The 13,975-nt window shown below is 41.0% G+C and overlaps 1 protein-coding gene across 13 annotated transcripts in view; it reads right to left on the reverse strand.

The window, feature by feature from the left end:
- The window catches only part of LOC146064321 (uncharacterized), a 626,027-nt gene that overhangs the window by 505,633 nt on the left and 106,419 nt on the right, over nt 1-13,975 (reverse strand). The gene's annotated exons all lie outside the window — the stretch shown is intronic.

Raw genomic sequence — 13,975 nt, forward strand, 5'->3', positions numbered from 1 at the left:
CTGCAAGGCTAATCTTCCTTGATAGATGTTCATCATCTGTGGGTCCGCTATGTCATTCCCTACATTGGTTACTTGTCTTCTACCATAGTAAACATAAAATATTACTCACACACAAGGCCATTATCCAAGCTACACCAATGCACATCTCTTTGCGTATCTCAAAATATCTCCCAACACAACCTCTTCACTCGTAACAAGATCTGGGTCTGAGTCTGCTGAGGCTAATAGCATGGTCTTAGTAATTAATTACCGTGAACATTTGAATTCAACCCAGAAAGATACTTTATATTTATCATCATACTGTTGGAGACAAATTGGGATCAATGTAGCAGCCTGCAAAATGGAGACATCAAGTTTACAGCGATTCTGCCCATTGTCTTCATGGCGCAATCACTTCAAAGGAAATAATCATGGTTTGGTCTGTTAAATGACTGTCCCTTTAAAACATTGAGTAGACATGCAGCAATCTCCCATCATTACATTTACCCTATTACCTTCAACAGTTAAAATGGGCATTCATTTTTCTAATTAGTGCACTTTTGTGGGCTACTACTACTACCACTATTACTACTGCTACCATTATTACTACTACTATTACTGCCACTATTACTACTACTATTACTACTACCACTACTACTACTGTACTTCCCATGGGGAGAGCTATCTCAGCCCAATTTGGCAGTCCCGGGAAGAGAACACTTCTCTCTGGGGCTGCCTGTGATTAGCAGGGGTGCTTTCTATAGGGAGTTACTGCCACTGCTAGGCTCTCCAACAGATTTTACTGACATCTGCTACTGATAACTACTACTACTATTATTATTATTTTTTATTAGACTAAAGGGTGTACATAACAGATTTATGCTAATAAAGGAGGCACAGATTATTAATTATTCCTATTCATTTTTACATTTCCTTTAGCAGCTTCCCTTCCCCATTTCTATTTCTTATGTGTGTGCAGTTGAGGAGAGCCCTTTTTTTTGCTGCTGATGGTGAGACCAGATTTTAAACAACCGAACAAATGAAAACATCTTGAAAATCTAAAAGTATTGAATTTAGGTCAATATATTTACTGGGGGATTTATTCTGCTAGGGCTTTGTCATATACAGTATAATCCTATTATGTCATTTCTAATAAGATGAGTGTGTGATATTATTATCTGGTCGAACAGATATTGTGTTTATTGATATTATACATCTCATTATTTTGGAATGTTGAGCTACAGTAGTGGTGAAATCCCTTTTTTATGTTATATATTTAGAGAATGCAAGGGGTTTGTGAAACCACACAGCGCTACCACCGCATGTTTACAGATACATAAATGGAATCATACATAACTTTGAATGAGGTGACTGCCCAATGGTTTTTCAACGGATAAATATTTCACCTTGTTGGAAAATGGGGCTCCAGATACCGGAATTTGAAGTCCTCTTGGTCCAGGGAAAGTAAGGGGATGATCGTCCAGCCAGGCAAAAACAGGTAATGCACACCACACTTTCGGACTAGATGTCCTTCCTCAGAAGTGTGGTGTGTGTTTCACATTTGAGTGTTGATATGACATGACACTTGTTGATTCCTATTAGCTGCTGTACCTTGTTGTCGTGCGCTTTATTTTATACACCCATTTCTATTTAAATTCATGTTACATATTTAGATCCTATGTCTTAATAATACTAACTTATACAATTATTTGTAAAACATCAACCATTTATTTGACGCTATCGGACTTTAAAATTGATTATAGAGGTTATAAAGAGCCAATACAGTATGTAGCAAGGGTGAAGCAGATTTAAAAAACCTGGCTAATAAGGTGCTTGGGTAAACTGGCAGATGTCCAACTAGAGGACGGGCTATTTGGAACAACAGGTTGAATAAGTGGAAGCCAGAGAAGACCTTGTATGGCATAAAATAAAACAATGGATTAATACTCTTGTATTACGAAAGAAAGGGTCATGTTTTGAGGATGGCCATATAGGTGGAACCAATAGGACTCACAGACGGACTGAATGTGAAATCCAGAGAAACCAGCAAGAAGGGGGGTGAATGTCCCGGTGACATTGCTAAAAGTCAGTATTTTTTTAAAAGGATGGGTTTGGTAGTAGAAAGTGTACAACATCATAGGTGATTACCATGGCAGTCTTTCATCACTGTGCCCCGGGTACATTTCCAACCAGATCACTATAACATTATGTCCATAAATTCGGGTGTACTTCCTCCTGGTACTTGATTTCCATCTTCAGTCCAATAACATACTTTTTAACTTTCTGTATCAAATGTATAGCTTTAGTAAAACCATAATATAGAGTACTATATTATTGTGGTCAAGATTTGAGACATCGGCTGGAGGCAGGGGCTGTGTCTGGGTAAGTGGAACCCCACCCCCTGTGTTTGCCTATGCCTGACTGTGGAGGAGACTTGTATTTTGACATAATTAAACATAACTACTGCATGCTACCTATGGGGGCTAGTACGTACAGTATACAAAGCTCCATAGCAATGGTGATCAAATTGCACAAGCTTTGAATAGCTCTAAAAGGCTGCTTTCCAATGTGTTCCTTAAACATCTTCATGAAAGTGGGTGAGGTGTTTGATAATGTGTTGTTGAGCCGTGAGAGAAAGAGAGAGAATAAATGAAAGAAAAGGAAGGGAACATTAAATGGAGAATTTTCAGAAACATGAAATAATTTACCACCCACTGTAAATAAGAATGACAAAAGTCACTGACTTGTGCTGTGTCCATATAAAGACACAAGGCCATAGGGATCAGTGCTCTTGTGCAAACCATAAAGTTCTAAGCAGCTTCTTACAAACTAAAGTATAATCATTGATATCAAAATTCTCAATTTGTAGAGTTATTTACAGTTATAGGTTACATGTCATTATCTATATATTTCAGATTTTACAGCCGGTGTTCCAAACATTTTATCCTGTACAGAATAGTATATATACATTTATTTATTTTTATAGCGCATGTAATATAGATAAAGAGAGATAATTAATGTGCACCTAAAATGTACAGCCTTGCAGTTTTCCTTTTTCATGAGAGGTTAAGGTCATGTTTTTCCAGAACATTTAAAAAAAAAAAAAAGAGCAGTTTTGGAAAAAATGGATTGATCTTTTTTTCATTTCATTTTATTGCACCTCAGCCAGCGAACATCTTGGGCAGCAAGACAAGAAAGTAACTGCTTTATCAAGCTGATTATAAAGCTATCCATGGATTGTCAGCAGGTGTTTCTGAAAAGAGTGATCAGTCACTATTCAGAGACACACACAGATGGCAATTTTCTATTGCACCTCTATGGCTGCCCTCCGCATTGAGAGAAAAACACATGGAGAATTACATGAGCAGAAACAGATGAAAAAAAACGGAAGAAAGGAAAAAGGGATGAGCATAGATGAGCATACAACTATAGACAGGGATGGAAATATATCTTTGGGGCAGCTGATTACTTTCATTCTGTGGGGAGAAAAGTTAAAATACTAATATACAGTACAGTACATTAACATTTGTATCCATTTTTTTTATTACAAAATGAACCATCCAGTTATAAAGTTACATTTATTTATATCTCGTTTAGAGCCTATTTATCAAGTATCACATTTTTCCCAGTTAACTAGCAGATATTATTTGAATTATTACAGCAAAAATACATTTAATTTATTAGCTATTTATTATAAATGTCAGGCCAGAACAATACCTCCGTTTAGTACTATGCAGACAAAGGGCCATATTCAATCCAGGATTACGACTGTCAGAACATCCCGATAGTCGGAATCCTGGGCCATTTTAGCTCAGCTCGACTGTAACTCGACAGTCGGAATTCAATGTTCCGGCTGTCGAGTGTCAGGAAGTGGTCGTGTCGGCAAAACGGCTGCGGATTGCTGAAAATTCAACAGTCTGTTTCCGACAAAACAGATCCGACTTGTTTTAAACTCAAACCTTTTTTGTTGTAATCTGCCTTCAATGCTGTCGGAAATGGCAGTATTGAATAGGCTGGGGTCACTATTTTCACAGGCGGAAATTGAATACCGTCCAAAGACTGATTTGGTTGCAGACATGTTTCAATAAAGCATTTTTTTCTGGTTTCACTCCTGGCTGTAGTCACTGCACATGCGTAGTTGTCAGTGACCGGCCCAGAGGTGGGACTGCAGCGCAATCTAAAATGTAAATGGTGGATGCACTTCCATCACAAACTAGAGATTGGTGCCGAGGCCGAAGATTTGGATTTGGATTTGTCCGCCGGGATTCGGTTTTGGATTTGGCTTTGTGAAGTGGCGATGAAAAGTGGCGGCAGAACAACACCCCTCCATCTGCCACAGACCCCATTGCCAGCCCAGTACACCCCCAACTGACTCAGACCCAGAGACTAACTACACAGCAGAGCTGTGCGCAGCTTGGAAGCATGCAACTAAATGGCACCGAATTATCCGGACGCTGAGCCTGTAAAGACTCAGCACCTCGCGAGACTTCACCATTCGGCCGCACTAGGGTTTCCGAGCTATACCGGAAACGCGCAAGCGCAGCTCGTGGTGGGCAATGTTCGGAGCGGTTCGGAATCCAAACTGCTTATCTTGATCACAAACGCTGCCAGGAATCACTGACAGTTCGCGTGATTCCCAGATTTTAATTTTGGACTGTGATGCAGCCCCGCCTCTGGAGCCGTCGAGGTGGACCTCATGAACTTTAAGGAGCAGAGGGATCAAGCGATTTCCTCAGTCTGCGTTAGTTATCCGAGACCAGCTCCAACAAGATATTTGTTAAATGATATTACAGTAACAAATAGCATTACAGTGGTCATTAACACATCCAATCCTTAATTTTGATATGTGTAGCTTAGACATTGGCTATAAAAAGGCTCGTTTCTCCTTTTTCTTCCCTTTAAGTGCCAAATTAATTTGTCAAAATTGGTGTGAAACTGGTCAAGCAAACATTTTTATTCATCATTATGACCTGTAATGTTTACCTTATATAGGAAATATGATCTTTTTTACACAACATTTTTTATTTGAACTTATATAACAAATGTGAGCGATGCTGGAATTTTTAGCGGATATTGTGCGCATTTCTCACAGAGATGTTGGTTAAAACAGTGAAAAATAGATATTTGATATTGAGAGAAACAAATTTGTAATGTATTACTGGCACTAAATGGTCTGGTAGAAAAATAATTCATATCCAAAATGTTTGTGGCCTTACTTTACATAAAAAACGCAAGACTAGCGAAGAATAGGCTCACATATCATCTAAAACAAAAAACAATAATAGTAATAATAATAATTTAAATTCAAAATGTTAGACCAGGTTCTACTTCTATACTATACTATCCATCATGAAACATTAATTAACACTATATTCGTTTGTGCAGGACTAAGGCTATTTATTCCCTGGCATTAGGAAAATGCCAATGACAGTATAAGTCCAGAGCAATCACATATCACATGTAGTATTAACCAGGCATTATACTTGCTTTTTGAGTTCTACTGACACTTTTGCATTCATTTGCAGTAGGCAAAGTCCAAAAAAATATGTAATCATGATGATGCAGCTCCTGATCAGTGGCGTAACAATAGTCACACCGCAGTAATGGGGAGGCGCTGTTTAAGTGCGGGCGCTGGAGGCTGCGGGGCTATTGTAATGCTGCCGCCACAGACCCACAGCGCTGCATAATAATCGGCGGGGGCGCATAAATTATAGTTATGCCACTGCTCCTGATAGAAGTTCTTATTCGCTCTGAAAATAATTATGTCCATGCCAAGGACTGCAATCATTGAGGTATAGCTAATACAAATTCACAGGGCCCAGGACTACAGGGGTGTGTGTGCGCGTGTGGGGTTGGGGGGGTGGCACCAGCTTGCCGAAGATCTATTCGCACACTTAAACCTGTCTCTAAGACTCCTGGTACATTCTGCAAGACCCACAGGCAGGGCTGCCGACAGGAGAGTGCCGTGGGTACAGCTGTCAAGGGCCCAGGCAGCTTGCAGAGCACCAAGCCCAGGACACAGAGGGGGAGTGCTTATCAGCATCATCCGGGTGCTCCCCTCTGTGTCCCAGGCTCTGCAGGCTGCACTGTGCATTGTGGGCTCACTGAGGGGATGCAGGAGGGTGATGCCGCACTGCTGCCACCCCTACTGGGTGAACAATTGGGGGGCGCAGACTGAAAATAAGTCCTGGCCCCAAAATTCCTAGCGGCAGACCTGCTCTCAGGGGAATGTCCTGATCTGAAAGCCGGACACAAATTTTGTGCCAGTGCATAGCTGCTGCCTGCACTCAGGGCTCTGCTGTCTCTGCCCACACCTGGAAAAGAGGCTGAAACTTCTAGTATAGTAAAATATGTGGAGTCCTGCTAGGGTAGCCAGGTGCTAAACTTTAAAAGAGGGGATGGCTTTCCGTTGCTTGGGACAAGTGAAGCAGCCAGGGACAGTGCGGGGATCAGAGGAGAGTTGCAGGAGGAAGCAAGGGGCTTGCATGAACTTATTGAGAAAGCTACCAAGTACACATGTGAGGATATACAACTTCATGGTGACAACTGTTAACTCTGAGCTGATGTACCCATGACTGATGTGATATATATAATCGTAAGGATTACATAGGATGTGTCATGCACCTTTAACATTTAATTATGTCATTTTATTGTGTGAATTTGTGCACTGTTTATACCTGGTCCTAGAAGGTGTGCTATTGAGGCTGCTTAGTGACCTGTGCTCTTCACACTATAAACCAGGGTCCCTTTTGCACAATCAGTCAGTTATCTTAGCATCTATAAGTAGACCTATGTCCCATCACTTCCAAAGTGTATCTCTGACCCCTCTCCGATGTGTTCCTGTGGCCACCTCACCCCATGTATTTCACTGACTCCTTCCATGTCTCAGACTCTTCCACCGACCCTATCCCTAAAAGTTACTTTAATGTTCCCAATGGCTGGTGGTTGGTGATCAAAATTAGAATAGATGAACAGAGACAAGCCTGTGTTCAATGCAACATAACCGAAAGAGGACAGGTATGTGCAATGTTGGTCTTTTGGACAGGCTGGGGAAAAGAGGACAGGTCTATGGGGCACGAGGCACATCTTAGTACTGTCAGGAGCCTGTGTATGATCTGGGTCAGAGGGGGTTCTACTACCTTTTTCTTCTGTATTGGGCACAATTTCTGAGGACAGCCCTGCCCATAATTCTAAGTAGGTAATACTTTATTCAGTGTAAAAAAAAAACTCCAATATTACCGTAAGCACAATCATTAATGTTTATGGCTAAAGGGTCTAATGTTCCTTTTTTATTATCTATTTTTTATGGGGGGGGCACTTATGGAAAAGAGAACAATATAAAATAAATGAGGCTTAAAACATCAAATCATTCAGTATGCAAAATAATGAATCCACCACAAGCTTATTGACTCAGGAATTTACAGTATAGTCAAGCGGCGGCCCCATACACGCTAGGCAACCCTGGCCGCCACTGATATCGTTACTGTAATTATATTGTCCGCTGGTGGCCGATATTGAGTGTACACACTGAACGATATCTGATGAACATGCGGGTCTTTGGCTACAGTATTTAGCCAAATTGACCTGCATGTTGAGCTGACGACAGAGGTCGTTAATGATGCAATGGCGCACACATCGATAACAATATTGAGTACACACACAAGAGGATATTGTAAAAAAGATCACTCTCTAAAGGCCTTTCTGAGCGATATCTTTTACTATATCCTCTAGTGCTGGGGTAGCCAACCCTAGTCCTCGAGAGCTACCAACAGTGCATGTTTTGCAGGTCTCCTCACAGAATCACAAGTGATCTAATTAGCTCCATCTGTGGCTCTTTTAAAATGTGTCAGTGATTAATGAGTGCAGCTGTGCAGCAGCTAGGTTGTCTGGAAAATGTGAACTGTTGGTAGCTCTCGAGGGCTAGGGTTGGCTACTACTGCTCTAGTGTGTATGGGGCTTTAGATATAAGATTGTCATAGCTGTCCAGGACCCAGGCTTATGAAAACCTTTAGTTTCGGATAGCCTGCTATTTCAGTGACAACGAAAAAGTTAACCATTTAGAAAACAAATGTACATCTCACTAGTTCGTCTGTAAAGCACATATTTGTCTTTAGAGACATTTTCTCCTTTCCGTAAGTGGGAATGTCCTCCCAGTCTCATTGTTGAACAATAAGCAACTAAATCAATTCCTCTACATAAGAAAAATGGCTTCAGAGTGGCAGCTATATTCTCAGCACAGCAACACATTTTGAAGTGAGACAAATTATAGTTTAAATGGGATGTCAGTGAGAGAAGTACAGCGTGGGGGTATTCCCTTAAAATCATCAGAGTAACCCTTCATACGGAGGATGTTGAACATCCTCCTGAAATTGCATTACACATTAAGTGCATGTTTGAAGTCAGCAGGGTGCCTGCCTAAGATGTTCTCCATGGCTAATTTGATACATATTGTGCTATAAGCTGCTGCAAATAGCTAGTAATGAAGAAAGTCAAAAATTTATGGATGAGCAAAATAGGAGCTCTTATGGATGGAGTGTTTTTAAATCAGGTGCCTAATTTACCCAGCATCAGTCTCTAAGCCCACATGGAGAGTACATTACTAAATTGGACTTGCCAGCAGATAAAAAAGCAGCTTCTTTTAATAAGTACTCCTTCAACTTATTGGCTCTACAATTACTCACACCAAATTATCAGCAGCTGCTTAGTGTTTGGTGATTTATCTGAGATAGAGAATTACATATATTTCCAATCAACAAACCATTTTCAAGAGCTCTTTAGAACTTTATGAAACCATTTTGTTTTACACCCAATCAGACCCTGCATATACTTAAAAGTAGTATTTAGATTGTAAGCTCAGCTTACCAAAATCAATGTTGTATAATTATTATCTTGTTATTCTAAACATAACATCAGGGCTGATCAGACATTTGAAAAGTTCTGTTTTCAATAAGCTTTAAGAAAAATCCTATCCTACATTGCTGTGCCCTAAAATGGAGACCCTATCCAGAAAGATGCCATATTCGATCCTCTGCAAGCCGACCGGGTAGGTCCACATGCGGTCCTTTCACATGTGATTTATCACATGCGAACACTGTTTCCCGCCACCGGGAGGGGGGTCCGAGTCAGAGGTCCGAAGAAGAGCATGTGACTTCCTATTCTTCTCTGCCAAATATCAGTTTGAATGACCTAGGTCAGTCATGTCCAACGTTGGCCCTCCAGATGTTTTGAAACTACACATCCCAGCATGCTTTGCAATAGTTTTAGCATTTTCTAATAGCAAAACTGTGGCAAAGCATGCTGGGATGTGTAGTTTCACAACATCTGGAGGGCCAACGTTAAACATGCCTGACCTAGGTGCTATCTAGCTGTACCTTATACTAGTTTGTAGTGTACTTGATGGCATTCCATGTAATTGTGGGGATCATTCAGACCTGATTGAACCCCTGCGATTTCGCAAGGTGGACAATTATTAATCCAATGAACACAAGCAAAGATCATGGCGCACATGCACAATGCCATTCAATGCAAAAATCCATTGTCTTTTCAGATTGCAAGCCTTTTCCAAGTTGATTCACAGGAAGCCGGTGTTTGGGGGTGGTAACAACCTGTTTTCGGGGATGATGACTATGAATTAATTTTGCCCAATTGTTTAATTATTTTTTATATTGCTAAATGCTTTTTGCATGAAATAAGTAATTTTGTCATCCATATTTTAAGTGAAAAAAAAGTTACATTTGAAATACAATACGACATGTATCAACAAAGCAATTTTGTCTTCTGTGCATTTATAGAAAAATAATTAAAAATAATTTAGGGATTGTCAAGGAAAATACAGGCATGCCCAGGCGTCTATAGTACGGGTGTGTGATGTCAGCCATGGCCTCCATTAGCCTGTTTGTAGCTCACAGGCAGAATAGATCCTGGGTTATGCACAGATTGCACACACTGGAAATAGCATTTGATGTAGGAGTGAGTTGAGAATGAATTTGCAGCTAATCACCTATCTGCGTAATTTTTAAACCATTTGCAGCTTTTTCACATGGCGGTATTTCACTCTGACCGGGTGGTGGCAACATGATTGCAGGATTCTGCAAATTCTCAGAGCAGGGATCAGGTGCGAATAATCCCCTGTATTATACTCTCGGGTGCTATCTCACTGAGGGCGGGATGCGCTAAATCAAAAATGCTGTGTAAACCCCAGTTTCAGGATTTTTACCTCAATTTCGAATGCACTAAAACCAACACAACTAGGGTACCCTATAGAAGCCTATGGGCTCCTGTGGCCGGAGACCCTTCTGGCTGCATGGGCAATGCCCCCCCTCCCCAGTTGGCAGAAGTTAGCGTGGCCATGCGGTGTGTGGCATGAGCAGCTGTCGTTGGGATACAGTCCGGGCTGCAGCAATCCCAGGCACTGCAGATGCTGCTGCTATGCGGCCATGGGGAGTGTGCCAAACACAGCTGTGGCATCATCACCCTCCTCCACCATAAAGGAAGCACTGGGAAGAAGAATAAGGAGCATATGTTCTAAGAAAATATTGCCACCTTTCTCCAGCACATTGATGGCTATGTGTGCCTTTGTGCTCAAAGACGTGTGATGAATTACAGGGGATGTGTGATAAAGATGTTTCTGCAGGTGCTAATATATGGAGTCCATGCAGTGCTTTGTGCATTTGCCTAGAAGACATCACTAAGTCTGACATCTCTATGGGCTGACAGTACCTCTGGAAGGCACCCATATTGGTGTAAACTCAGCCAGAGATAGATAATACTGTACAGTAGCTGCGGTGCTACATAGGCTCTCTACAGCAGCACTTATTTAAACATCATTTACAGGAAACACTGGCACTATTAGTGCAGCGACTGGAGTCTGCACAAAAAGCCACCAGAAACTCTCTCAATCTCTATAAATAGAGGCAGAGCAGCCAGAGCCGGTGCTAGGGTGTTCGGCGTCCCCCTGCAAACTAAAAATTAGCAATAGCATATGTAGATATGTAGACATTTTGGTGCCCTGTGTTAGAAAACGAATTGGTACCCCCCCCTCACACACACACACACACCAAAACCATTGATAGCCGAAAAATTTACACCGTAAATCCTATTACACATGATTGTCACACACCATAATTTCTATTACATGTTATAACCCACTGTAATGCCTATTACACATTATGCCACAACCGTAATGCCTATTACATATTATAACACACGCCATAATGCCTTATACATATTATACCACACACCGTAATGTCGGTTATATATTATGCCACATAAGTGGCGCTTACCTACATGCTCATTGCCAAGAGTTACATGCTCATTGCCAGGGGTTTCCTGCTCAAAAACAGGGGTTACATGCTCCTTACTAGGGGTTTCATGCTCGTTGCCACGGAGTTACCATTAAAGGCTTATATGGTAAAGGTAGATAGCAGTTTTGGCAGTACTGGGGCAAGGACGGGGTTAGGGTCAGGCAATATATATATATATATATATATATATATATATATATATCGTCCAGAGATGAGCAGCACATCCTTGACGGACCTTGCTTACAATGGGGTGCCCTCCATAACCTCCAGGGTCAATCCATACATGCAGATGGCGGCACTCACCCAAAATGAATTCTCATAGGCAGTGGTCTTAACAACGTTTCGAACCTTTAATTGTGGTTCTTCATCAGGATGAAGAACCGCAATTAAAGGTTCGAAACGTTGTTAAGACCACTGCCTATGAGAATTCATTTTGGGTGAGTGCCGCCGTCTGCATATATATATATATATATATATATATATATATATATATATAACGATGTCTTATATTTAATTTGTGGTTTTAGATAAGCATATTTTATTGCTTTTAAGATAAGCAGTTTATCTATTATAACTCTGCTTTCCCTGGTGGTCTAGGGTGAAACCACTCAGCAAGTGTTTATTACCAGACAACCTATCCCTTTCCCCACAGTTTTGGGGTTGGTGGCAGCCAGCCCAGTACACCTACCCCAGGAAGTGAAGAGAAAGCATGCTGTAGCTGCAGCTCCAGGTGTGTCCCGCGCATGTCACACAGGCAGCGCAAAGCAACATTGCAGCTGCCCCAGCAGTTTCCAGGCTATTGCTGAAAATACTGGTAACTGGGACACTCATGGTGGAGAAGACCTGATTAAGCGATAGCCGATGCGGTAGTCAGCTCTGTGTTGTTGCTGTGCTTCCGGCACCGCTGTCTGTATGACAGGCGCAGTACAGGAGACACCATGTCCCGGCAGTGCAGGGAGAGGCTTGAGCGCCTCTTCAGTCCGGCGCCTCCCTGCACCGCAGGAGCCGCTGAGTGGGTAGCGCCGGCCCTGAGAGCAGCACACGATGTCACTGATATAGAAGGCAAAATTTGCATTATAATAAACAATTTATTGAATTAAAAGAGAGCTATCCTCATATGTAGGTAGATATCAACATACTGTACAATCTGAGCTCATTAAAAACATTCACGTGATGTCTGATTGAAGTTAAAATAAAAAATATAAAGTAAAAAGTGATGAGTGGTCTCCTTTTGATCGATCAATAAGTCATTATTGTTGAGACCATTAAATAGGTAGGTATGTTTTTAACCACTCCCACAGTTGGCATTGGGTGAGTTGTAATATTTAAAAGGAATTATAGGGTATTGTAAAGTTCTGGTCTATTGCCCAGCTGGAGGTTATTAATTACCCAAAATGGATGGAGTGGTCCGTGTTTAGCAAGGAGTCCTCGCAGTTGGAGGAGTATGAGGACGGTATGCAATGTGGCATTTGGCTTGTCCGGAAGTTTGATCAACAAAGAGGGTCAACGCAATTCAATGTGGCAAACCCACACCTTCCTCAGGAGCTGGAAGCTCTGCATGCAAAAGCTACAGACTCTTAAGGACTTATGTTTAGCAATGTATATATATATATATATATATATATATATATATATATATATATATATATATATATATATATATATATGGTATGTAATTAAGATACAGACAGCAGGCATACCAATTGACAGAATCATCACAACCAAATGCCGATGGACAATATACCGACATGATGACAATTAAAAAACTGCCAAAAGCATAATAACGACAAGTAAAACACAGAAAGAAAACAGCGACACAACCACAATGCTAACAGCCAAAATAATGACATGGTATTGACCATCGTTATTTACACCATACCCGTATATCAGTCTCTGTAATTCAGTTTAGGTAACTCATACTGATCCCAATGTAAGACATTAAGGGGGTATTCAATATGTGCCAATATTTCCCGACAGGAAAAATATCGGCACTTGCCTATTCAATGTTGCCGATTTAGCATTGACGACAAATTCTGATTGCAAAACAGGTCAACTCTGTTTTGTCGGGAACATACACGGATTGTCGAATTTACAGGTGTTTTTCGACAATCAATTGCCGTTTTTGCCGACATGCCCACTTTCCAACACTCGACAGCCACAACATTGAATACCAGCTTAACACAGATTACATATAAATGATTTATAATTCTGCCGAAATTCACAGTTATGTGATTACCATGGTACATGATGTTGTGAGGGTTTAACTTGGCCTTCTGAATTTTGTTTTCACTGTGACGTCCTCCCTCCCCTGTCTCTGCTTTCACGGGACATGTTGAGACCAGATAACCTGTGTCTGGCTTCCATATTTGTTTCCCACAGAGAGATAGTTTGACAAGAAAATAATGAATAGAAGGAGAATTGCTAAGAGAAAGGCTGCAAAGAACATGCATAGGTTGCTATTTAAACAAAACATATACTAAGTGGAATTACTATTTTTATAATTCGGTTGTCTGCACGAGCAAAGGCATAGTATTTTCTTTAAAATTTGCTAAATTGTTCACATCACAACAGATTGGATTTGCCAATTGAAGACAATAGGGGGGGGGGGGGTTAATAGGATGAGAGATTCAGAAAGTGAGAGCTTTGGTAAGAAATCTCCAGTTTTTTTAAAGCGGCAATCAAACTGGTTTTGA

Source organism: Crinia signifera, chromosome 3 (genome assembly GCF_055691185.1).
Source record: "Crinia signifera chromosome 3, ASM5569118v1, whole genome shotgun sequence".
Taxonomy (NCBI): Eukaryota; Metazoa; Chordata; class Amphibia; order Anura; family Myobatrachidae; genus Crinia; species Crinia signifera.